Source organism: Ambystoma mexicanum, chromosome 11 (genome assembly GCF_040938575.1).
Source record: "Ambystoma mexicanum isolate Mex_15411 chromosome 11, UKY_AmexF1_1, whole genome shotgun sequence".
Lineage (NCBI taxonomy): Eukaryota > Metazoa > Chordata > Amphibia > Caudata > Ambystomatidae > Ambystoma > Ambystoma mexicanum.
The window spans coordinates 854,580,021-854,605,008 of record NC_090934.1 but is presented as its reverse complement, the minus strand read 5'-3'; the positions used below and the strand labels follow the sequence as shown (position 1 = coordinate 854,605,008).

Below are 24,988 nucleotides of genomic sequence, written 5' to 3'. Positions count from 1 at the left end.
GGGGGTATAATGTCACAGCTTGCTCCCTTCGCACCCGTTCCCATCACTTGGAGGCATGTTTTGGTTTTTTTTCCCTACTGGACATTTCCTCCGAACCTTATGCTACAGTGCTGTGACGAATTGGGAGCGCTAAAACCTTATTTTCCAAGTTACTTCCCTTCCGGATCCATTTCAGGTTTTTGGCAGCCAGCATGCTACGTTAATCTAATGACTATACTTCCCAGAATGCCTGGCTCACTGCCTCACCTCCTGCCTTGCAGGACAAGGTTGGGTGGAGGATAGGCAACACCTGTGGCTGCAGGTGCAGCAGGCAGCACACCTGAGTTTACTTCAGTCCAGCGCTGGTCATTGTTGCAGTGTTCCTGTTGTGACTGGTCCCTTGTTCCTGGTTCCTAGTTTTTGTGCCTGGTTCCTAGTTCCTATTTCTTGTTCCTCTGCCCTGGATTTCGAATTTATGTGCTTAATTGATTTCTGCTTTCTGGATTTCCCTTTCTGTCTTCCTCTGGCTGCAGGCAGCCTTTCTCTGTGTTTTACCCTTTGATGCTGCCCAATTTGCCTGTGTTCTCTATTTCTTTGAAGCTGTCCTTTGCTACTGAAAAACTTGATGCATTAGTCTTTCCCTTTATAGATTTAGCTTCCTGCCTTTTCTCCTTGGATGGGTGGGAAAGGTTTCCTTTTGTGATATCATTTTCCCTGCTCCTGATCCTTACTTTCTATTGGGATCCATTCCATGTTTTCCATTGCACTTCTACATTTATTTCCCATTCATTATTAGGTGTGGGGTGCTGTTGTAACGAGTCCCTGTGTGAATGCCTTTTGTTTTCCTCTCTATTCTATAATCACCTTTCCTACTTGCCCCTTGACTAGGGTCTTATGTATTTAGTTTCCTCCATCCATTGCTGTTATAGCCTGCAGGGTCCCTGTTTCATCAACTGGGTTCGTGGGTTTACTGACATTCAAGTGGTCTTTCCGGTCCTCGTGAGTACTGTTTCTAAGTTCCTTATTCAGTATCATCCAGAGTGTCAGCTCACAGATCCTGTCCTTGCTTGCCCTCTATGTGGGCTTAGCGCTGTCAGTATCTGTAATAGCATAGTGGGTAAGGAGTTTGCCGACTTTCCTTTCAGTCATAAGGAGGCTCTAAGTGCTTACCCCACATCCCTTTTCATATATTGGTATTATTGTTTCACTCTATTTGCACTCCTGGGTTTTAGTATACACGAGTCTTGGGTATTGTATGGACGTTGTTAGATTCAAAGTTGTTCACTGTGTGATTCCGTGCACATTTCCCTTGCCATATTCATTGCCTTCTTCCTTTCTTAACACTAGCTGAGAAATCTTCATTCCAGTTGCTCCCTTCTTCGTGTTCGTCTTTGTTACTGATGTAACTGTGTGATTTTTAAATGTTCTATGGCTTAGTGTTGAAGAATATTGAGGGTTACTGCCACAATATGTCATGAGGGCCTTGAGCTACCGAAGGAGTGTCCCTAAAAGGCATGGCACTCCACCACCCTGAGGGTCACCTCCTCCATGTGGTCCTCCCTCAAATAGCCACCCACAGGGCCAGATCAGGCAGCAGCTGCCATCCTCCGGGAAAGGAGTAAGGACATCATCAGATACATCACAATGCTTTTGAATAAAGAGTAGCAGCTGCTATGACTATTGAACAAGAAAGAAGCCAGTATCTGGAATCAATCTTACGACTGATGTGGCTCTGGAATGTGTTTTTCCCATAGTATTTTTTGCTTCTGCTAGGACATCCTTTTTTAGCATCAGTCCTGATCTCTCTGATGATTTTAGGGTTTAAGGCTCCCGCTTGTACTCCTACCTCAGTGGGTGTGGGTTCTGGTCTGGGAATTCCCAAATTGACATCAGATCTAAAACCCTCTCATGGAATACGCAAATAGAAGATAAGGTTTCATCATCCTCATCTTGCATGTCGGTGTCTCCCTCACCTGCCAGGGAGTTTCACATATCTGCCGGCTGTGGAGTCTGTGGGTTAGGCGCTTTTGGCTCTGGGGGACATTCCCCTGATGCTGCAGTAGAGGGTGCAGGAGGAATTTCAGGGGGCTTGGTTACATCCAGTGGTTGTGGGAGAAGCTCTCTGAAAAGAGCCTTGAATACTTTTTCATTAGCTCAGAGTGCATACAATTTAGTAATTTGTGGATAAAGGCCTCTTTCAAGGACTATCTCAGCTGTGGTTGAGGAATTGGAACCAGCCCGTGGAAGTGATTTTGGCTCCAAGACTCTACAGCTACTGGTTGCTATGAAGCGCCGCCTAACCACGGATTGACATATTTTAATGGGTAGGATGTGGGTAGGATGTGGGAGGAACGGATACTGTGGACAGTCTGTTTAGGCTAAATCTGGTATTACGCCTGTCATTGTATCCTTCCTAAATCATGGAATCATAGTTCCTACCAGTTGGTCATGCCACACCCCAATTTTACTGAAAAGGTCCAAGAAATCCACCTATAGATTTGATCAAGATTTCAGGGCTGTTAACCTGATAGTGATAAATTCATTAGCAGTAGTACCGAATACTGCCATCATACTTTCCTGCATCCCTCCTGAAGCCACCCATTTTACTGTAGTGGATCCATGTTTCGATTTGATTTAGTTTCTGTGCCTGTATATAAAAACAGTCAGTATCTAGTCACATTTTTGCGCATAAAGGAATCCTATATACATGTTATGTTATGCGCTCGTTCACCCAAGGGCATCATGGCGCTGAAAAAGGAGAGAGAATGATGTCACCTACAGTCAAAACCTAAAACAGATATGTTTCAGTGCCTTTCTAAAGGTAAGGTGATTCACAGAGTTTTTCAAAAACAACGGTAGGCTATTCCATAACCGAGCCGCAGCAACGGAGAAAGCACGCCCAGCAATACGGGAGTGTCGAACCAGGGGAACAACAAGGAAACCAGCAGTAGCAGAACACAGGGACCTCGTAGGAAGGTAGGGGGAAAACTTATCACAGAGATATTCAGAACCTTGGGCATGAAGGGCACGGTGTACCAGGCAAAGGGCTTTAAAACCAATGCACTGGGCAAACGGCAACCGGTGCAAGGAACGTAATACAGGGGATATATGGGCCCCATAAGGGGAGCCAGCAGCAACCAGAGCTGCCATATTTTGCAGACGTTGAAGCCACTGTATAAGGCCCTTAGGTTGAGATAAATACAGAGAGTTACCATAGTCTAGGCGACTGAGCACAAGGGCGGCCACTATCGGGGAATGTAAATGAGGGGGTATCAACGAATACCTTCCTCAAAATTTTAAGATGAAAGTGCCCTGCTTTACAGACAGCGGTAACCTGTGACTCCATGGAGAGTGAGGCCGAGACTATTACCCCCAGATCCCTCACCTTTTTGGCCACAACAGGAAGAGGACCCAGAGAGGAAGGACAGAATGAAGACACCCTGAGTGAGGGATCAGGAGGAGAACCCACCACCAGCACCTCCGTTTTATCTCCATTCAACTTCAGCCAGTTGTGGTTCATCCACTTCCCCACGGACACCAGGCAACCCCGCAGGCACAATGACATCTCAGCCTGATCGGAGAGAATGGATCAGGATCGGAGTGTCGTGAGCATACGAGTAGCACCTGACGCCGAAGGAGCAGATGAGACACACAAGAGGCCATATGTAAATATTGAAGAGAATAGGAGACAAGGTGGAGCCTTGAGGGACACCACAAAGAAGTGAGAAAATAGTGGAGAGAAACGTTGGAAGTCAAAGAGTCTGAGTTCTCTCGGCCAGGAACAAGGTAAACCAGGTGTGCATCTGGCCCGAGATTCCAACTTGAGCCAGACGGTCAAGCAGGATGGGGTGGTCCATTGTGTCAAATGCCGCTGACAGATGTAATAGAATCAGGGAACCCACCCCTCCTGCATCAACCAGCCTGGCCATATCGTCAGAAACTGAGACCAGGACACTCTCTGTCCCCCGACCCGGCCCAAAACCAGATTGGGCAGGATCGAATAGCCCAGTCGATTCCATATAGGACGACAACATGGGAGAGACAAGAGACATGGACCCTGTTACCACAGGGGTATGCAGAGTCTGCCACCCTCTTTTTACAACAATTCAAAAAAGATTTAAATGAAATAACATAACCTGGGTTATGGACGATTAATAGCATCTACCTCTTAGGAGTCTTGTAAATAAGATAAGATACTCAAGCACTGTTAACTGCCTTGGCAATAAAAGGACAAAAAGTCTCTAGGCTTAAAGTAGAGCTGTGTGCACGAAGGGTTCACTATCTAGGGCATGACATCATGGAAGGTTATCAGGAGATATCACCTTCTCGCAAAGAGGCTGTTTAACGAAATTCGAAAACTGCACATTATTACACAGATGAGGGCATTTCTGGGTGGGGATAGTTGGTTACTGCCAGCAATGGATTTTAGGCATCGCTGAGATAGTAAAACCCCTCCAAATGTACACCTGAATTAACACAGTAGAGCTCTTACAATGGTCACAGGAAGCAGAAGAAGCTTTTTTTTAAATTAATATCACGTTTGACTGAAGCACCCACTTTGGGTTTGGTTACAAAAATAATATTGTCATGAGGGGAATGAACTTGCATTGGCTGTGCTTACTCAAAAACACAGAATCCATTCCAGACCTATTATTTATTATAGCAAAGAAATAGATTAATTTGCTGCAGGAATGACCCCTTGCTTAAGATCAGCTGTAGCGGCAGTGGAACAGAGTGAAAACATTGTGTTAGGATCTCTTTTGGCCATTGCAGTACCCGATGCAGTTGTTTCCCTATGACTGACGACCAATGTACATCACATATCTGTTTTAAGAACTAGTCAATATGAGATATTTCTTTTGAACTCTTCAAATATTACTCTGACCCGGTGCTGTATCATGAACCCAGCTTCCCTCCTTCCTACACAATGGCAAAGGCAGCCCCACGACAGAACCCCTCATGATTGCGTGGCAATTATTGACTGTTTTTTGATGCCACAAACAGACCTTACTGATGTACCCTTGTCTGAACTAGACTTGCGTAGTCATTACAGTTTTGCTGGTATCCTGCCGGAATTACCAGCGGGATACATGGTGGGTCCAGAAGCTGCTTTCTCCAGTTGCGTCACTGGAACAACGACCCAGCCCTCCTGTTAGCATTCCAAAGTGTGTCGAAAAAGCAGCTTCCTTCAGCCAGTTCAGTTTTACAATTCCAGTATGATATTGCAAATATCTTGATAATGTGAATGAACTCCAAATGTCTTACTTGTTTGTTTTCTGTTGCGTCCTGATAAGTTGCCTGTAAAAACAACATCTTTAATATGCTGTTCTTTCTATTGCAGGGTCCTGTAATGATGGTGATGGCGTGGGGCCCAAGACTGTGATGGCAGAGTTCCCTTAAGGGGTTCAACACCACGAGATGCAAGTGAGATTACCTTGCTGTTGGTGCATTGCTCTTCGTGTGGGCCTCATACTGATGACAGCTTCTTTCTTTACAAGTGTTGGCGTAAGATCCAGGTCCGCTGGCAAGGCAGCGGTGGAGAAATAATGGTAGTGTAGTCATGTTAAGTGGCTGGAAAGAGCCAGAGCAGCTCACAGGAGCTGGTGCAGCGTTGGATGCTAAACGCTGAGCATGTGCTTGAGGATGAGCGGGGCTTATATAGCCCTGCCCCTCCAAGATGGAGGACGTGATTTTGGAAGTATCACAAGACTTGATGATTTCCTGTAAAATGGAGCACACGATTTTGGAAGTCTCACAAGACTTTTTGTCTTCCTGTACTGTTGTTCCTTTGGTGGCAGCCATCTTGAAATTGCATCCATCTCAATCTACACTACAGTGGTCCATCTGCATCCATCAGCGAATGTGGGGTACTGCGAACGCTATGGGCTATATGACGGATTTGTGTGCATACAGGGCGTGTGTAAGGGGTTTTGGGGGCCATAAACATGACAGGAGTCCTAAGAACCAGGCACTACGATGGTGATGACACCCAGATACGTCTTGGGTAATGCAAGCATAATATCAGACATGGTGAATTTGCCTCACACTATGCATCGAGTTGTGGTGCCAGAGTTTTATGAGATTGATGATCTTAGTTTGATATTAGGCACGAGTATAGGGTGTCCAATACAGCTGGAGTGTTATTTATTGACTATATTTGATTCTAAGAATGATAATAAGATGATGAAGGATTGTTTCAACTCCACTAATGCTCTTTGCCACTTTTTGGAAGACCACGATAATATGACTTGTACAAGGATCCAGCACTTGAAATCACCTGAAGTTATGTTCAGTAAGTCTATGAAATATGCCAAGGTATACAGTCAAAGACTGTGGTATGATACAGTCTCAATGTTAGATAGTACAGGATATCGGTACCTGGTGTTAAATGCAACTTTATCTACTGTAGTTTTTGCTGTACCGTTATCTGCCTTTCAGGTCACAACCCATTTTCCTAATTGCAGGGGGTCTGGAATTAAGCTACAGCAAAAGAGAGAGGAGCTGTTCGAAGGATGACAGAAAAGGGAAGTAATAGATGAAATATGGAATGGGGCAAATACTGCGCTTCAAGCTTGGGGTATCTATAAAGGGACACATTTGGATGGCATGTGGGAAGTCTTGAGGAAGCCATAGGGCTTATATTTGGGGCAGAGCTCTCTAATAGCAAGGCGCCTGTCAGTGAGCTGCATGTCATTGGCACCCTTAGCTGGTTAACTCGAGATGCAATGCAACAGTTAATGAACAATGTGCTGACAGTCAGAAAGAATCTGCAATGGGATATGGCATATGGGGAGATTCAAGACTACCTGAACTCTCAACTGCTTTCATCCAGTATCTATGGCCCTGGGGAAACCTCTGCAAGTACAGTGGATGTTTTTGTGAAGAAAAAGCCTGCTCCTTCACCACACAAGGCCCAATGAAATGACTATGGGCCCCAGCAAGACGAATACTGCCTGATCCGTTGGCATGATATAATTGGGAGTGGATGACTCATCAAGAAGTGTGTGAAGTAAAACCACCTGACAGTGCTGCCCGATATCTAATTTCTGCCCTGTGAATAACCCCTGATGTGTGGTATAGAATTGGATTTAACTGGAAATTGTTCCCTTTGAAGCCAACCCAGTTGCAATGTTTAAATACATCAGATTGCGGGCAGATTTTGCAGTTTGGGAATAGGATATGTTGGGAAGGTGCAGCATCAAGATTTTCTTTAGCAGGAAGAAGATTATTCCAAGGTAAGGATAAATGTGCAGAACTTGTTTTGCCACCGGAAACTGAGATACATCTGTCAGTAGAAATAAAGATTGTGAAGGTACCTGACATCACTAAGAGCTTACAGATAATAAAGACAGTGTGTAATGAAGAGGAGCAGGGTTTTGAGGTTACTGCTACTTTATTTGTTCCCGGAGATATCTTATACGCAGTTCACCAAGAAGTGTCTGAACATCCTTATATTAGCGCTGCTGTGTGTTTAACCCTTTGCTTTCTCATTTTGGCAAGAATAGTGTCCAGTAGCCATAAATACTGTTGCAGAGGTGAAGAAGTGAAGCTGTAGTGATCAATACATCACACACCAGCTCAGCTCCCCTTCGTTAGACCCCTGATAATTATTTTTATTTGCCATTTTGGTGGTGCAGCAAGCAACTAAAGAACGGGAAAAAGAACATAAATAGTTGCTAACGACTAAAGGTACTTCTCATAATGTTTGTCTCCTGGTGCTATGTGATTTTTTCAAAAACTTTTATAGAGAAGCATTTTTAACCAAAACTATAATATGTAGAAAAATCACCAGAATTGTTTTTGTTTTTAATTTAGGGGAGGGGGGGAATCCGACTGTTTCCCTATGTCTTTAAGCCCACTCCAACCCCTTCCCCACCAGTTTTAACTGCTTACCCCAACCCCATATATATTTAATTTTAAATTCTGCATTTTATTTCGGTGATATAGTTTTGTTACAAAATGCCTCTCTGTAAATGTTTTCGAAAAAATCACTGTATACTGATTGTCCCTACTGAAAGCCTAAGTCTTAAATAATATATGAGTGCTATATTTAGGTTTAGTTGATTCCCTGCGCAAATGAATGACAGGGGAATCATTAGTGAGGGTAAGCGATAGAATACCCTGTGCAAAGGAAAGACAGGTGAATTGGGAAAGACATTGCTAGGGAAATAAGTGTAGTGTCAGTTGTGTAGGAAGTGCATAAGGGAGGGTATGTCAACAGTGACACCCTCAGGGTTACAATAAGGGATACATATGTTATCGCCTTGTCTCATCAGACATGGGGAGAGTGAAATGAATGAGAAGGAAATATTTCCTATTGCATTAAGGTACTATGTATTTTATGATGCTGCTGTATTGAGTATTTTCATATGAGCCCAAGTGCTTTTTCTTTTTCTTTAAATCTTAGCAGACATTGAGTAAGGGTACTCCTTGGACTATTGGCATTTGCCACTGCTTACCCTGAAATCTGGCTGTGAAGCATTTTGGGCTCAGCACTTGTGGGACATTTAGGGGCACTGGATGGAAGACCATCCAGCCACCATCCTTGGACTATGCCAGTTATATCCAGCCCTAACAATGGAGCCTTCTTCCTGAGCAGAAACACATCAGGGGGCGAGGGACCTACGCCCCTCGCCTATAGAAGATGAGTTCAGAAGTTAAGGGCAGGATCTAGATGAACCCAATGTGTATTGGCACGTCAGGGTCGGCAAGCACTAAAGGTCAACAATGGACTAAGTTAAACTTTGAAAGGAGTTCTTTGTTTCAAGAGGGGCAGGAATAATTAGCCGGAGGTTTCACAAGGACTCCCTTCTATATTCCCCTTTTGATTTCTGGGAAGAAGAGGGGTTTATAGCTGAAAGTCCTATTTGGAGGTGGGATACCTAGGTTGAAGAAGAAATTCCTTCCCTAGGGGGAATCAGAGGGCAAAGTAGAAAGTATAGCCCTTGGGCTGGAGGCCAGATCTTAAGGGGAAGGGTATATGATGAATCTGATGGTGTCATCACTTCTTTTCTGGCGGTGACCTCTCCACATGTGGCCAGGGCATGGCAGCTGCTACCTGATCCTGGGAGCGGCTATATGAGGGGGAATTACATGGGTGAAGACAACCTCCGGAGTAGGAGAACACCATCGGACAAGTCAAGGAATCTCCATCCTCTCTTGAGGATAACACCATGCCTTAATGGCATATTGTTACACCTCACCTCACCCACTTAGAAAGGATAGTGAACACCATCCAACAATATCTGTATGTAAACCATCAGAAACTGACCTACCTTCTCAGACTATAGATCTGACTTGCCTTTAAATAAAAAGAAGTTCTCAGACTATACCTGCAAGTCATCTAGAGCTGACTTGCCTTTAAATAAAAACTGTTTCTTAGACTCTACCTACAAGTCATCTAGAAGTGACTTGCCATTAAAAAAACACTTACTGTGAGAAACCTGAGGGTGTATCACTCGCTAGTCCCCAGGGATTTGTCATCTAGGTGTCCAGGACATGGCCACCGCATTTGGATTCAGTTCCTGGTGTGGACCAGTGCGTGGAGAATCACCTGGGTGAGGGGTCTTTGGGGAGTGGGAGACCGTATGGAGAGATGCTTCCCTGTAACACCTTTATCCCATCCTACCATAGAATACTTAGGAACTCAGCCCCCCTTCCCAACACGAACACTTTCTCACAGACAGCTTGCTATGAGAGAAAAAAGACTAACACCTGAGCCATATACCTGGCATGTCCCAATATGATAGTCAGGCAGGGTCAGGCAATTACTGACCATCACACACACCTGAACACCATTGCATTTTCCCACATGTTTAAAAGGCGGAGCAGGAGAGCACACTCTGAGCGAGGCAAAGCACACTAGGAAACAGCAGTTCCAAGATGGCAGTTTAACATGAGGTGAAAGACGGCAAAACAGAAGGGGATCACAAGGAGGAAAGTGCCCTTGACCTTTTCGATGAGGAACTGTTACTTTCACGAAACCTCAAGACTAGAAAGCATAAAACCAGGAAACCAGGCTGAGGAATCCTGCATTGTGTGTTGGAGGTACCCAGGGTTCTCCCACGTTGATAATCAAGGTGGGGCGAATTGCCTGCTGACGTGGTACTGTCCTTGGCACCTACAACAAAGCAGTGCCAGTGAAATCAACAAAGCCGGTGTGTTGGGGAGGCCGATACCAGACCGGTCTGTGTTGAAGCCAATGTAGAAATCGGCAACATTGTATGGTGAACCCTGAAGCAAACAGTGTATGAAGTGCATGTGATAATCAACATGAGTAAAATTGAACAACAGATGAGTGATTGAACTTTGAAACCAAGATACAAACCTTTGACAGAACGGTTCAGCACCGCATGCGTGCTCTTTCGAAGTTCTCACTAAGGTATCCAACTGAAAGGTGGCAAAAGTGAAAGAATGGCAAAGTAGTGTGAATCAAAGTGGTCCTGCAGCGGGTCAAGCAAAATCCTGTGCACAATCGAAAGTAATGTTGATACTGCCAAGAAATTTGAAAGCAAAGTCAATAAATTTGGTCCGAGCCCGAACGAGGGAGATCATTGAAAGCTTTCGGTTAAACGAATTTGTGTTAAAGTGAATTTAATTGGTCGGAGCATGCCAGAGGGAAACTGATTGGAAAATGTGTTGAAACAGATTTGAGCTCAGCTGAGGGGATCCGGGGTGAACTGTGAATCACCCGAGAAATTGGATACATGGAAATCCTACAAGCATTGTGTCAAAAGGCGATCTGAGCCCGGTTGAGGGGGGTCCAAGGTGAATAGGGAATCACCTGAGAAATTGAGTACGTGTGAAATCCTAAGAGGAAAGGAACCTATTGTTTGTTTGTCGCATCAGGCCCTCTGAAAGAAGAGACTTTGAAAGGCAAAGCGAATTGGGCACAGAAGGCCCGGGTGCTAAAGTTTGAACTGCACCTTCGTACTGAAGAAGTCCGAGATTGTGCTAATCTCGAGTGTGTCGCCTTGTCCCATGCTGAAAACGTAGGGGAGGGAGGCCAATGGCCTGAATATCCTGACATATCATTTCTTGAACAATTTTCTTTTGCATAACATTGTTTCCCACACTATTTGTATTTAGAAGTAAGAATTGGCAATAGGTTTATTTAGATTTGGGATTAGATAGGCATTTTTCAAACTCTTTTTGAAGTTCAATAAACACCCTTGAACTGGGGTCACTTGTATCTGTCTTACTGTTGATACCATGCCTTCCTTACATGTGGTGTCAGGAGTGGGATGTGACTAAATTGAGACAAATTGGGGAACCCTAAAATTCCAGAAGCTTAGTCATAGAGACTCCAACCCTTGTAGCGAATCAAAAGAGTCCATAGGCTTTGATAGCTGTAGCAGCAGAGAAGCTACTATCCCTCCAGGGAAAAGAGGAATGATTCCCACAGACTTCGTTTTGATACCCCCTCCTGGGTGTCATATAAGATTGGCCTGGCCTGAAAGTTTGGTTTAGATGTCCTAGCGGGCGTCATAGATCCCAACTTCCGGGGAGACATTAAGGTTCTCTTACAGAACCATGGAGAATATCCATTTGAAGTACATTGTGGGGACAAAATTGCACAATGAATAAGGGCTTTATTTTCTCATTTTAGGGAGAGTGAACCGGAAGATACTGAGAGAGAGGTACCTTAGGCTTTGGGGAAGCTGATGAACCATCTACCATTGAAGCAAATGGGGAAGAAGAACCTACCATCCTTCCCGACCAAGCCTTAGCCCAACGAAATGATCCAGCACTCGCAGAGGCTTTCATGCAAGTGATCCCTGAAGGGGAAGGATTAGAGAAGAGAATTCCCTTTTTCTTACTAAGACAGGGATTACTGTACAGAAAGGAAATATCCATGGAAGGCCTAAGTAAAACTCGGTTAGTAATCCCCAAAACCCATCATAAGATCGTATTAGAGATTTCACATTCTCATTTGACAGTGGGACACTTAGGACAATCTAATACTCATCTGTGGGAGGTTTTACTGGCCAGGTACCAATGCTGATATAAAGAACTTCATTCAGACATGTGAAATATGTCAGAACACCAGTACTCATATTCCCTTGCCAGCCACCTCTGAATTCTTTACCAATAATACAAGTCCCTTTCTCGAGGACTGGGATGGATATCATTGGACCGTTGCAAACCTCGGGACTGGATAACAAATATGCCCTCGTAATCGTTAATTATGCTACCAGATACTCTGAGGCATTCCCTATGTGGAACACCACCACCCAGCAGATTTTAAAACACACATTACCATATTTTTCCAGGGTTGGTTTTCCTGAGGAAATTCTAATGGATCAAGGATCCAGTTTTGTGAGCAAACTCATGGGTGAAGTCAAGCAATTGCTCCATATCGCCACCTTAAGAACCTCAGTTTACCATTCCCAGACGGATTCGTAGAAAGATTTAACAAAATTCTTAAAATGATCCTAAGAATTTGGTAGATAAGGATGGGAAGGATTGAGACCGCATGATCCGTTGGGCCCTATTTGCAGTAAGAAAAACCCTCAGACGTCCACTGGGTTCTCTCCTTTTGAACTACTTTATGCTAGTTAAAGATGTCCTGGACGTGCTCAGAAGAAAGAGAAGAGGCACCCATTCCCCTTTCATAAACAGCCATAAGATTGCGGGAGCATATGAAACTTGTTCGAAATCTAGTCTTTGCTCATATGGAAAAAGCCCAGGCACAACAAAAGTCCACCTATGATAAAAAGGTAAACTTAAAATAATTTTCAATAGGACAAAAGGTACTAGTCCTCTTATCCTATCTCAGGAAACAAACTTGTCTCAAAGTGGCATGGGGCGTATGAAATATTAGAACGAACAGGAACCAGTACCTGTAAGGTAGCCCAACCTGACAGGAAACAAAAAATCCACCTCTACCACATAAGACTCTTAAAAGAGTGGAAGGAAAATCATTCCGCCACCAATGTCACTATATTATCTTGTTTGGTACCCGAAGAAATAGATAACTTTGAATTAATTCACAAAGAGCTGTCTAGTCAACATCAAGATGATTTAAAGGACTTAGATACAACATTCCCTGATGTATTCTCTAAGAAACCAGGAAGAGTGCGAATCACTTACCACTATATTAGAACTCCCAAGGGAAAAGTGTTCCTGGAAGCCTGGAGACAGATAGTCATTGAGGAAGTGAACAAAATGCTAAGAGCGGATATCAACCCTCTTCAAGCCCATGGCCCTCCCCTAAAATATTGGTCTCAACACCTGACCATTCCTGGAGGTTTTGGATAGACTTCTGCCACGTTAACGCCATCCCCGACTTCGATGCCTACCCCATACCGCGCATTGACGAATTGATTGATAAACTCAGAAATGCCACCTTCCTATCAACCCTAGACTTAACCAAGGGGTACTGGAAGGTCCCAGTGCATGCAACTAATAAGGAAAAGACAGCTTTCTCAACGCCCCTGTGACTATTCCAGTTCAAAGTCCTCCCTTTTGGCTTACACAGGGCCCCACCACTTTCCAACGACTTATGGACAAAATATTACAGCCCTACTCTGATTTCTTTGGGCTTATATTGGAGATATAGTCATTTATAGTAAAACTTGGGAAGACCATACTTTCCATCATTTTACTGTTATGACAACCCTCAGAGAAGCCGACTTAACTGCCAGTCCATCCATATGCAAGTTGGCTCAGTTAGCCGTGAAATACCTCAGCTTCTTTGTAGGCAACGGTAGTGTCCAACCTCAACGCGAAAAAGTGAAATCTGTCCTAAATACCACCATGCTTACAACTAAGAGAGATCTCAGATCATTCTTAGGGTTAATTGGTTATTACCATGGGTTTAGCCCTAATTTCCTGGACAGGACAGCTAGGCTGACAGACAAATTAAAGCGCCGACCCACAGAAAATTCATTGGACTGATGAGGATGATGTATGTTACAACAATCTAAAACAAACCCTGTGCCAGAACCCTATCCTAGAGGTAGTAGATTTCTCGAAGGAATTTTTACTGCAAACAGACGCCTCCCTTACAGGGCTAGGAGCAGTCTTGTCACAAATTTGCGACGGATTTACACACCCTATCTCATTAACTAGTCGCACGCTCTTCCCACATGAAAAAGATTACTCTGTGCTGGAATTAGAGGCCCTTGCCATCAAGCGGGCCATCACCCACCTTAGATACTACCTCCTAGGAAGGAAGTTTGCACTCGTCACAGATCATTCTCCATTAGTATGGATTAGCCAGCAAAAGGATTATAACCCTTGAGTCATGCAATGGTTCTTAGACCTGCAAACCTACTGTTTCACTGTGGAGTACAGAAAGGGCAAAGACCAAGGAAACGTGGATTTCCTTTCTCGGTTTCCTTGTGAAACAGATGCAGCTACATCACACAGGGGAAGGGTCTGTGAGAAACATGAAGGTGTCTTACTCACTAGTCCCTGGGGATATGCCATCCCGGTGGCCAGGACACAGCCATCGATTTTGGGTCCAGTTCTTGGGGGTGGACCAGTGCGGGAGGATCACCTGCGTGAGGGTTCTTTGGGGAGTGGGACACCGGATGGCGAGACGCTGTATCCCCTTCCATGTAACACCTTTATCCCATCCTACCAGGTAGGATACTTAGGAACTCAAACCCCCAAAGCCCTTCACAACACAAACACTTTCCCATGGACAGCTCGCTATGAGAGAAAACAGACTAACACGTGAGCCCTATACCTGACATGTCCCAATACGATAGTCAGGCAGGGTCAGGCAATTACTGACCATCACACACACCTGACTTCCACTACATTTCCCCATGTGGATAAAAGGCAGAGCACGAGAGTAAACTCTGAGCTAGGCAAAGCACACAAGTAAACAGTTCCAAGGTAGCAGTTTAACACAAGGCGAAATACGGTAAAACAGAATGGGGTCGCAAGGAGGGAAGTGTCCTTGACGTTTTCGATGAGGAACTGTTACTTTAACGAAACCTTGAGAATTGAAAGTGTAAGACCGGGAAACCAAGCTGAAGAATCCTGTATTGTGTGTCGGAGGTACCCGGGGCTCTCCAGCGTCGATAATCAAGGCGGGAAGAATTGCCTACTGCCATGGTACTGTCCCTGGCTCCTACAACAAAGCAGCACCAGTGAAATCAGCACAGCCGGTGAGTTGGGGAGGCTGATACCAGACCGGTCTGTGTTGAAGCCAAGGTTGCAAGCAGCAACATTGTATGATGAACGCTGAAGCAAACAGTGTATGAAGCGCATGTGATAACCAGCATGAGTAAAATTGAACAGATGAGTGATTGAACTTTGAAACCAAGATACAATACCTTTGACAGAGTGGTCTGGCACCGCATGCATGCTCATTTGAAGGTCTCTCTAAGGCATCCAACTGAGAGGTGGCAAAAGTGAAAGGGTGGAAAAGCAGTGTGAATTGAAGTAGTCCTGCCGCATCTCAAGCAAAATTGTGTGCACAATCGAAAGTCTTCGATGTTGATACTGGCAAGAAATTTGAAAACAAAGTTGGCCCGAGCCCGAACAAGGGAGATCAATCGAAAACTTTGGGTTAAAGGGAGTTTGTATTAAAGTGAATTTAATTGGTCCGAGCCCGGCAGAGGGAGACTAATTAAACATTGTGTTGGAACAGATCTGAGGGGAGCCGGGGTGAACCGTGAATCACCCGAGAAATTGGATACATGTAAATCCTACAAGCATTGTGTCAAAAGGGGATCTGAGCCCGGACTAAGGGGATCCAAGGTGAATAGGGAATTATCCGAGAAATTGAGTATGTGTGGAATCCTAAGAGAAAGGGAACTTATTGTTTGTTTGTCGCATCAGGCCCTCTGAAAGAAGAGACTTTAAAAGGCAAAGAGATTTGGGCACAGAAGGCCCTGGTGCTAATGTTTGAACTGCACCTCGTGCTGAAGAAGCCAGTGACTGTGCTAAACTTGAGCGTGTTGCCATGTCCCGTGCTGAAAGCATGGGGAAGGGAGGCCAACGGCCTGAATAACATGACATATCACTTCTTGAACACTTTTCTTTTGCATAACATTGCTTCCCACACAATTTGCATTTTAAAGTAAGGATTGGCAATGGGTTTATTAGTATGGGCCCATTTATTTTGACAAGACACCACTAGGACTGCGTTAATATTATTTGATGGTCGTAGCTTGCTCCCATCTTTAGATTTAGGATTAGATAGGTGTTTTTCAAACCATTTTTGAAGTTCAATAAACACCCTTAAACTGTGGTCACTTGTGTCTGTCTTATTGTTCACACCATGCCTTACTTACATTACCCAGACTTTTCATGTAAAACATCAAGAATGGACTACCGTTCCCACAACCACAAGAATACTGGGACGAGGAAGATGAGCTGAGTAATGCAGAGCGGAAAAGACCAAGAGTACGGGCTGCAGTCTGAGAGCATGCCTATAGCCAGGAGATTTAAACTCAGCAGTAGCTAACTGGTGTGCGCTGCTGGAGTGAAGAAGCTGCTTCTCTTGATGAGGACTGAGTGACCATGGGGCTGAGGAGAGTGCCGTGGAGGCATCCAGCTGAAGGAGGCAGAAGAGGGAAGCTGACCTATAGAGGGAACACGCTGCAGGAATGTCAGAAGCTAATGCAGGGCTCCTGGGTGTTTGCAGGTGTTCAAGGACAGCGTTTTCCCTAACAGAGCCTAACGCAAAGCAGAGGAGCCCACCAAAAACCGTGAGGGGCAGAGAAGCCAAGGAGTGAAGGCAGCAAGACGGGAAGAGATGCCGAAGGGCCGCCACCGTCTTGCTGCAGGAAGAGTGAAGAATGCCAGCGAGAGCTAGTGAGTCCCTGAAAGGGAAGCAGGGACACCAGGGCATATTGCCAGTCATGCTGCATGCAAATAACTGTTGAAGAAGCAAATAAAGTGCGTGAGGTAGAAGAAGCCAGTGCACATTTTGTAAAAAGGAAAACAGAAGTAAAGCAAAAGAATTTCAAGTTTGAAAGTGTATGCAATACACATTTAGCAAATGCCCTGGAAAGATAGTATACCAGGCAAATTAAAGCTGCAAGTGTGTGCATTTAAGAAAGCCGTGGCAGGAGAGTATTCCAGGCAATTGCAAGAATGTTCATGTGAGAAAATCCTAGTAGGGAAATACACCAGGCAAGGACAAACTGAAGATTGCAAGTTTGTAGGTTTAAGAAACCCCTGGCAGGAGAGTATACAAGGCAATTATGAGAGTGGTCATGTGAGGAAAGCGCTGGTAGGAAAGCCCGCCAGTCAAGGATAAACTGAACAGTGTATAAGAAATACAGCACCTAAAGGGATCCTGAGAAGGATATATCAGGAGTAGCAAGAAGGCTATGTGAAACTAAAGAGAAGAGTGAAAATCTGGCAATGGAGTATTCAAGGTATCCTACCAAGATACAAACTCATAGCCAAGTTGGTCTGTGTATTATTTGTAACAGTTGAACAAGCAAAGAGAAAGGAAAATATCTGACAAGGAAGTCCACAAGGTATCCTAACAAGACAAAAAGTCAAGGTGTTTTGTGTATCAGTTGTATTGTGAAGCAAGATAAACTCGGGAAACTGATATCCTTGAATATACAACAGAAGGAAGGAAATCCAGGGGAAGGGAACCACCCTGTGGAACAAGGAACTCTATCCTTATGGAACATTTGTGTTGACGTTATGTATTCCTTTTTTTAAAAAAAAACATTTATAAATCACTCAAGGCCTTTTTACCTTAGAGTTTAGTTTGTTAGAATGTGAGGGCCAGAATAGTACTTTGGGCACAGGACGTTTACTTTGGACATTCTGACATCCGACAGATCCTTTGTTTTGTTTGAGATAGGTAAAAACCTCTTAGTTCGGGGACATAGAGGCATTTTCCAAACCCCTTTTAATTTATCAATACTAGTTTATGGCCAAAACCCTAGGTTTCTCTGTCTGTGTCTCATTCCTGGTTCCTCACAGAACCTTGGGTAAATGTTCAAATCTTGGCTGAAGAGGGTTTGTTCGATGAAAGCATATTAGAATATGTATGCATACATATATATTGTCATCTTTCGAAGGAAAGCAATTAGAGAAACAACAAGATATACTCGATTTATGGAAAATGTACACAGTAGAAGAAAATGACCTTGATGCCGATGCAGGAGGAACAAAACAGGGTAGCGGACAAGTCACTGCACTGTACCCTTATGGGTTCTTTCATCTCCAGCCAGCCGCAGAGTACGCAAACACCCAGTGTACGCTCCCAGTTAAGGGTGAAAGGCAGCACCAGAGAAAGTAGAAGGTGTCACCAGAGATCCATTAATTTTAGAAATTGAAAATAAAGCACACAAGGAATTAGAAGTGGCATTACAGAAGGCAGAGGAGGAGCTTGCCAAAACGACGCAAGGCCAAGGGGAGGAGCAGTGCGCATCGATTGCCACAGGCCAATGGAAGGTAGGACAGATACTTTTCAAGATTTACAGAAAGACGGTACAGGGCCCACAGATAGTAATGTGTGGAACAGGCCCTAACCAGGAGGGATCCACTGGTGATCTTATCAGCCTAGAAGGAACAGCAGGGGGTATCACCAGTTCAAGAGTAATAGTGTTATGTTATGTTACCTGGCATTTATATAGCGCCTTATGTATCGTTGGTATGACCTCAAAGCGCTGGTAGGTTGAACGCCCTCAGGAACCGCAGTTCAAGTCAGTAGAGAGAGAGAGTGTCGTATGGTGCATGGGCGTACCAGATATGTGTGTAGCTGGTGTGGTTGTTTCATGATAGCTGCTTCTTAGCGGTAGGTGTGGTGCTGAGGAAACAGTTGGTTGTGTTCAGTCTGGAGGGTGGACACTCAGATTGAGTTCTGGCTGCCTTAGGCCTTCAGAGACGCCTAAGCTATCCGGAATGTGCTCAGCTAGCTGTGTTTTATTAGGATGATGAGGTGTTCGTGGGATCATGTTAGTATGAGAACAGCTATGCCGAATGTGTCATAGCATATCTGTGTTCTAGTTGAATGATGGTGTATAGGAGAGAGTAAGCGTAGTAGTGTGATATGGTAGTTTATCAGTGAAGCGCTTGCGGCCAGGCATGAGAACAGGATACGGGGCGTACACCGCAGCATACGTCTATAAAGTGACAGGATGGATAGGGTAACATGGGGATACAGGTACATAGCAGTCGTTGCATCCGCTTCATCCGTTCCATGCGCTTCATCAGTTCCATCTGATTCATCTATTCCATCCACTTGCATTTGTTCCATCTACTTACATCCGTTCCATCCACGTATGTCCGTTCCATCCCCTTTGTGCGTTCCATCCCCTTCGTGCATTCCATCCCCTTCGTGCGTTCCATCCCATTCGTGCGTTCCATCCACCTCATCCGGTCCATCCACCTCATCCGTTCCATCCACCTCATCCGTTCGATTCACTTCATTCGTTCCATTCACTTCATCCATTCCATCCCCTTCATCCACTCTATCCACTCTGTCCACTCCATCTGCTCCATCCACTATGTCCACTCTGTCTGCTCCATCCACTCTGTCCACACCGTCTGATCCATCCATTCCATCTACTCTATCCATCTATCCATTCCATCCATCCATCTATCTGCACCATCCATCTGTCCACTCCATTTTCCATCCGTTCCATCCACTTCATCTGTTCCATCCACTTCATCCGTTCTATCCACTTCATCCGTTCCATCCACTTCATCCAGTCATCTCCTCCATCCACTCCCTCCATTCTAGCCGCCCACACATCCTTGCCATGCACTTCATCCGTTCTATCCACTTCATCCATTCTATCAACTTCATCCGTTCCATCCGCTTTCATCTACTCTATCCGTTCCATCTGTTCCATTGGTTCCATCCATTCATCCGTTCCATCCACTCCATCCATTCCATCCGTTGCATCTGTTCCATCCGTTCCATCTCTTCCATCCAATCCATTCCTTCCATTGACTCCATTGGTACCATCCATTCCATCCGCTCCATCCGCTCCGTCCACTCCATCTGTTCCATCCACTACATCCATTCAATCCACTTCATCCACTCTATCTGCTCCATCTGCTCCATCCGCTCTGTCCACTCTGTCTGTTCCATCCACTCCATCTATCCATCAATTCTATCCACTCCATCCATCTATCACTCCATCCTTTCGAATCATTCTATCCGCTTCATCCGTTCCGTCCACTTCATCCGATCCATCCATTTCATCTGTTCCACTTTATCCGTTCCATCCACTTCGCCCGTTCCATCCCCCTCATCTGTCGTTCCATCCACTTCATCGGTTCCATCCACTTCATCCGTTCCTTCCATTTCATCTGTTCCATTTACTTCATCCACTCTGTCCACTCCATCTGCTCCGTCCACTCTGTCCACTCCATCTGCTCCATCCATTCCATCTACTCTATCCATTCGATCCATCCATCTATCCATTCCATCCATCTATCCGCTCCATCCATCTATCCGCAACATCATTTTCCATCCCAGCCGTTCCATCCACTTCATCTGTTCCATCTACTTCATCCGTTCCATCCACTCCATCCTTCCCATCCAATTCACCCGTTCCATCAACTTCATCCATTCTATCCATTTCATCCTTCGATCAGGATTCATCTACTCCATCCGTTCCATTGGTTCCATCCACTCCATCCGTTCCATCCACTTCATCCATTCATCCATTCTATCCACTCATCTCCTCCATCCATTTGGTCCACTCCATCCATTCGACCCACCCACTCCATCTTTCCCATCCACTTCATCCAATTCTATCCACTTCATCCGTTCCATCCAGTTTTATCTACTCCATCGGTTCCATCGGTTCCATCGGTTGCATCCACTCCGTCCACTCCATCCATTCCACCCACTCCATTCTGTCCATTCTATCCACTCCATCTGTTCCATCCAATCCATTCCTTGCATTCACTCTATTTGTTCCATCCGCTCCATCCACTCCATCCACTCCATCAACTATTTGTTCCGTTTGTTCGTTCCATCCACTCCATCTATTCCATCCACTCCATCCTTTCGAACCGGTCCATCCACTTCATCTGTTCCATCCACTCCATCCGTTCCATTCACTCCATCTGTTCCATTCACTCCATCTGTTCCATCCACTCCATCCGTTCCATCCTCTCCATCCATTCCATCCTCTCCACCCATTCCATCCATTCCATCTGTTCCATTTATTCCATCCGTTCCATCCACTTCATCCATTCCATCCCCTGCATCTGTTCCATCCACTTCATCCGTTCCATCCATTTCATCCGTTCCATCCACTTCATCCATTCCATCCCCTTCATCCGTTCCATCCACTTTATCCGTTCCATCCACTTTATCCGTTCCATCCATTTCATCCGTTCCATCCACTTCATTCATTCCACTCAGTCTATCTGTTTTAGTTACACTATGGGTTTCTGTTTATTGTGGCTATTTATTACGTTTGTTATAAGCGTCAATTCTTTAAGGGAAGAGCCACGTTTTCAGTAGTTTGCGGAAAGACATGCAGTCTTCAGTGAGTCGAATGAGGGGTCGAGGCGAGTTCCACAGAGTGGGGGCCGAGGCTGAGAATGATGATCCTCCTAACCTGACTGAGTTGGTGTTTGGTATCACTAGGAGGAGGGCAGAGCTTGATCTTAGAGTTTGTGGTGGGTGGTAGGGTTTTAGCTTGTCCTGTAGGTAAAGAGGTCTGGTTTTATGCATTGCTCGGTGGGAGATGCATAAGGTTTTGAAAGTCACCCTTCGTCCAACCGGGAGCGAGTGGAGAGTTCTGAGAGCTGGAGAGGTGTGATCTCTTGGGCCAAGTGCTAGAAGCAATTTGGCTGCAGCGCTTTGTGCTCTTTGTAGTTTAATTAGGTGGTATGCTTGGACCCCGAGGTAGAGGGAGTTGGCATAGTCCAGTCTTGACATTACAATAGATTGGACAGCGGCGAGTCTGTTGGGAAAGGAGAGGTACAGAAAAATGCGTCTAAGAATTTTGAGGTGGTAATGGCAGGACTTAGAGACGCTGTTGATTTGGCGAGAGAGGGTTAAGTCAGAGTCAACAGTGCATCCAAGGTTTTTTACTGTGTTGAGGTGTTTGGTGGTTTGCCCATGGATGATGGCCAGGGTAGAGGGTGGGGGAGAAGCTTGGTGTTGCCGCACACCATGATTTCAATTTTGGTGGGGTTTAAGAGGAGGTGGTTTGTGATCATCCAGTGATCAATGTCAAGGAGGCAGGCAGCGAGGTTGGGCTGACAGTTGGGGTTGGAGTTGAGGATTTTTAGGATTAATTGGGTGTCATCGGCGTAGTTCTAGCACACGATACTGTGCGAGCATATTATTCCTGGGAGGGTGGACATATAGAGCTTGAACAGGAGGGCTGATAGGCACGCTCCTTGTGGAACTCTGGTATTGACTGGTCGGCCGGCAGAAGCAAAGGAGGAGAGGAGGGTTATTTGGTTCCTATTGTTGAGGAAGTATACTATCCACTTGAGGGTGTTTCCCCAGATTCCCAGGGAGTGCAAGCGGTTGAGGAGGATTGAGTGGTTGATTGTGTCAAAGGCAGCAGCTAGGTCTAGAAGGTTTAGTGCAGCGCATCCCGCAGAGTCTGCAGTGATTTTAAGGTTGTTCCAGATTGAGGTCAAAGTGGTTTCGGTTCTGTGTCAAGGTCTGAAGCCTGATTGAGCAGGGTCTAGGAGATTGTTGGCTTCGAAAAAAGGCATTTAGTTGGGAGTATGTGGTTCGATCGATGAGTTTAGCAAGGAACCTGGTGTTTGAGTTGGGGCGGTAGTTTTTGGGGTCGAGAGAAGTTTTATTTAGAAGAGGCTTGACATGAGCTGTTTGGAAGGCGTTGGGGAAAATTCCTGAGGAGAGGGAGTCATTTATGATGGTTTGTGCATGCTTTCCTGTGCAGGTAGATGCAAACATTTCTTTGAGGGTTGAGGCGGGGCAGGGGTCTAGTGGGGAGCCAGATGAGGAGTCCTACCAGTTCGAGAGAAAAAGCGAGTGTCTTCAAGATGGAAACAAACACCATGATAATGCAGACTATGACTCAGCGTACTCCGACAGAGAAACAGACAATGATGATGATGAATGGAAGACAGATGAACAGGAAGATATAACACCATGGGTTGGCAGGCTTAGACCATCAGTTTCCTTCGACTCACTGGCTGTGCTGAACCAGTTGGCTCCTTTGTTTTCTGGAGTCAAGGATAGTACCACTGTAGCCAGCTTGCCTCTCCGCCTGCGTTATCAATGGAGGAGGCCCCTGTGTAGCATTGCCATCTGCTGCTCCGCATGCCAGCTGTAACTCCCGGTCTTATGATTTCCCTTTCAGAGGCCTTGTGGGTCTGAGTTAAAAAGGGCAAGGGTGATTCCCCCTTTGTCGTCCTTCCAGGTCTCCCCGCTTTTCTCCTCCCTGTGTACTGACGGTTTGGTGTAGCTGTCTCCTTGTGCGTTTGGCCTTGCTTGAAGTGTGCTTTCGTGCTCTGCCTTTTATCCTTGTGGGGAAGGTAAAGGGCCGTCAGGTTTGCGTGGTTAGTTTTAATTGCCTGATTCTGTCTGATCCGAGTGTTGAGTCCATTGTCTGTTACTGTGTAAGGAAGTGTTCGTGTGGGAAAAAGGGGGGAGCAAAGCTTCTAAATATCATACAGGGTAGGATGGGGAAAAGGTGTTACAGGAAAGGGGATACCGCATCTCAACCTTCGGTGTCCCACTTCTACTCCCCGAATACCCCTCACCCAGGTGATCCTCCCCCACTGGTCCACCCCCAGGAACTGGATCCAATAGCGATGGCCGTGTCCTGGCCACCTGGACGTTAGATCGATGCGGACTAGCGGGTCAGGCACCTTTTGGTTTCTCACATACCCTTTCTCTATGCGAGGTGGATATGCCTGTTCTTTGATCAGGAAGAGAACAGGGATAAGAGATGTCCAGGAACTCTCGCATCGCATATTCCAGTGATTGGTTTTAGCCGGTGTAGGTAGAGGTGTATTGGTGTAATTAATCTCTCTACAATACCCTATGAATTGGGGTTTAAGGTCTATTTTAGGTTTCACAGGTTCAGATGTTTCCCAGACCCATATTGGAGAGTTTTGGGAGTAGTAGTTCGCCTGCCAAGAACTCTGATATTGAAAGTCTCCATATGGAGGTGGAATCTCTTGTAAAAGAGTAGGGAATGAGGGAAAATCCCTCCCCAGGATAACTTCCTCGGGGAGTCCCAGAATTATGGCTGAAGGCACCTCACAGGATTTTCCCCGGATTTCAATGTGTACAGGTATTTTAGGATACACGTCATTGTTTCCATGTACACAGTTAACTCTGACTAGGGCTGTGTTGGTTAGATCAGCACGTAATAGCAGTTTGCTTGCTACCGGAGTCAATCAAGGCCCATACTTGCCTCTCCTTTAGCCAGGCTTTTTTGTAGGTAAACTCAGTAGGAGTTTGACATAAACAGATGCTGAATGTCTCTAGCTCTTCCTCAGGTTCTTCCTACTCTTCGCCCTTTAAACATCCTATTTCCATAGGTTCCTCTCTTATGTTCTTTGGACAGTATCTAGCAAAGTGTCCTGTTTCTTTGCATGAGAAACAGATTGGAGGAGATGGTTTGCTTCCTTTTATGTCCTCCCTTTTACTTTGCTCTTTGGCCTTTGGGTCAGTCTTCATAATTTCCACTCTCTCTCGTGTCAAGCCTTATTCGTTTCGGTATGATCCCCCTGGTTTATCTACTCCCTGAGGTTGGGGTCAGTGGATGGGTTTCTGATCCTTCCATTCCTCTCAATGATGGGTCGAGTGAAAGTGTTTAGCTGCATCTGAATGGTTGTGTGCAGTTTCAATGGCTATGGCTAGGGTAGGTTGATTTAACTGGAGAACAGCCTTCTGCAAAAAAGGGGTGAGGAATTAGTGAATTTTTCCTGGGTAATTATCTGTATCAGGTCTTCTAAGGATTTGTCACTAATCCACATGACCACAGTATTTTTGACATGTTCACCCAAATCTAAGGGGGTTTCTCCCGGGTTTAGTCTGGTGGCCCTTTCTGCTGATAAAAATTGCAGGTTTGCCCCACTCTTTTTAATAGCCCTTCTTTGATGGATTGAAAGG

At 45.3% G+C, this 24,988-nt stretch overlaps 1 protein-coding gene across 2 annotated transcripts in view; it reads right to left on the bottom strand.

Annotated features, from left to right (window-relative positions):
• The window catches only part of SAXO4 (stabilizer of axonemal microtubules 4), a 438,314-nt gene that overhangs the window by 370,609 nt on the left and 42,717 nt on the right, over window positions 1-24,988 (bottom strand). The gene's annotated exons all lie outside the window — the stretch shown is intronic.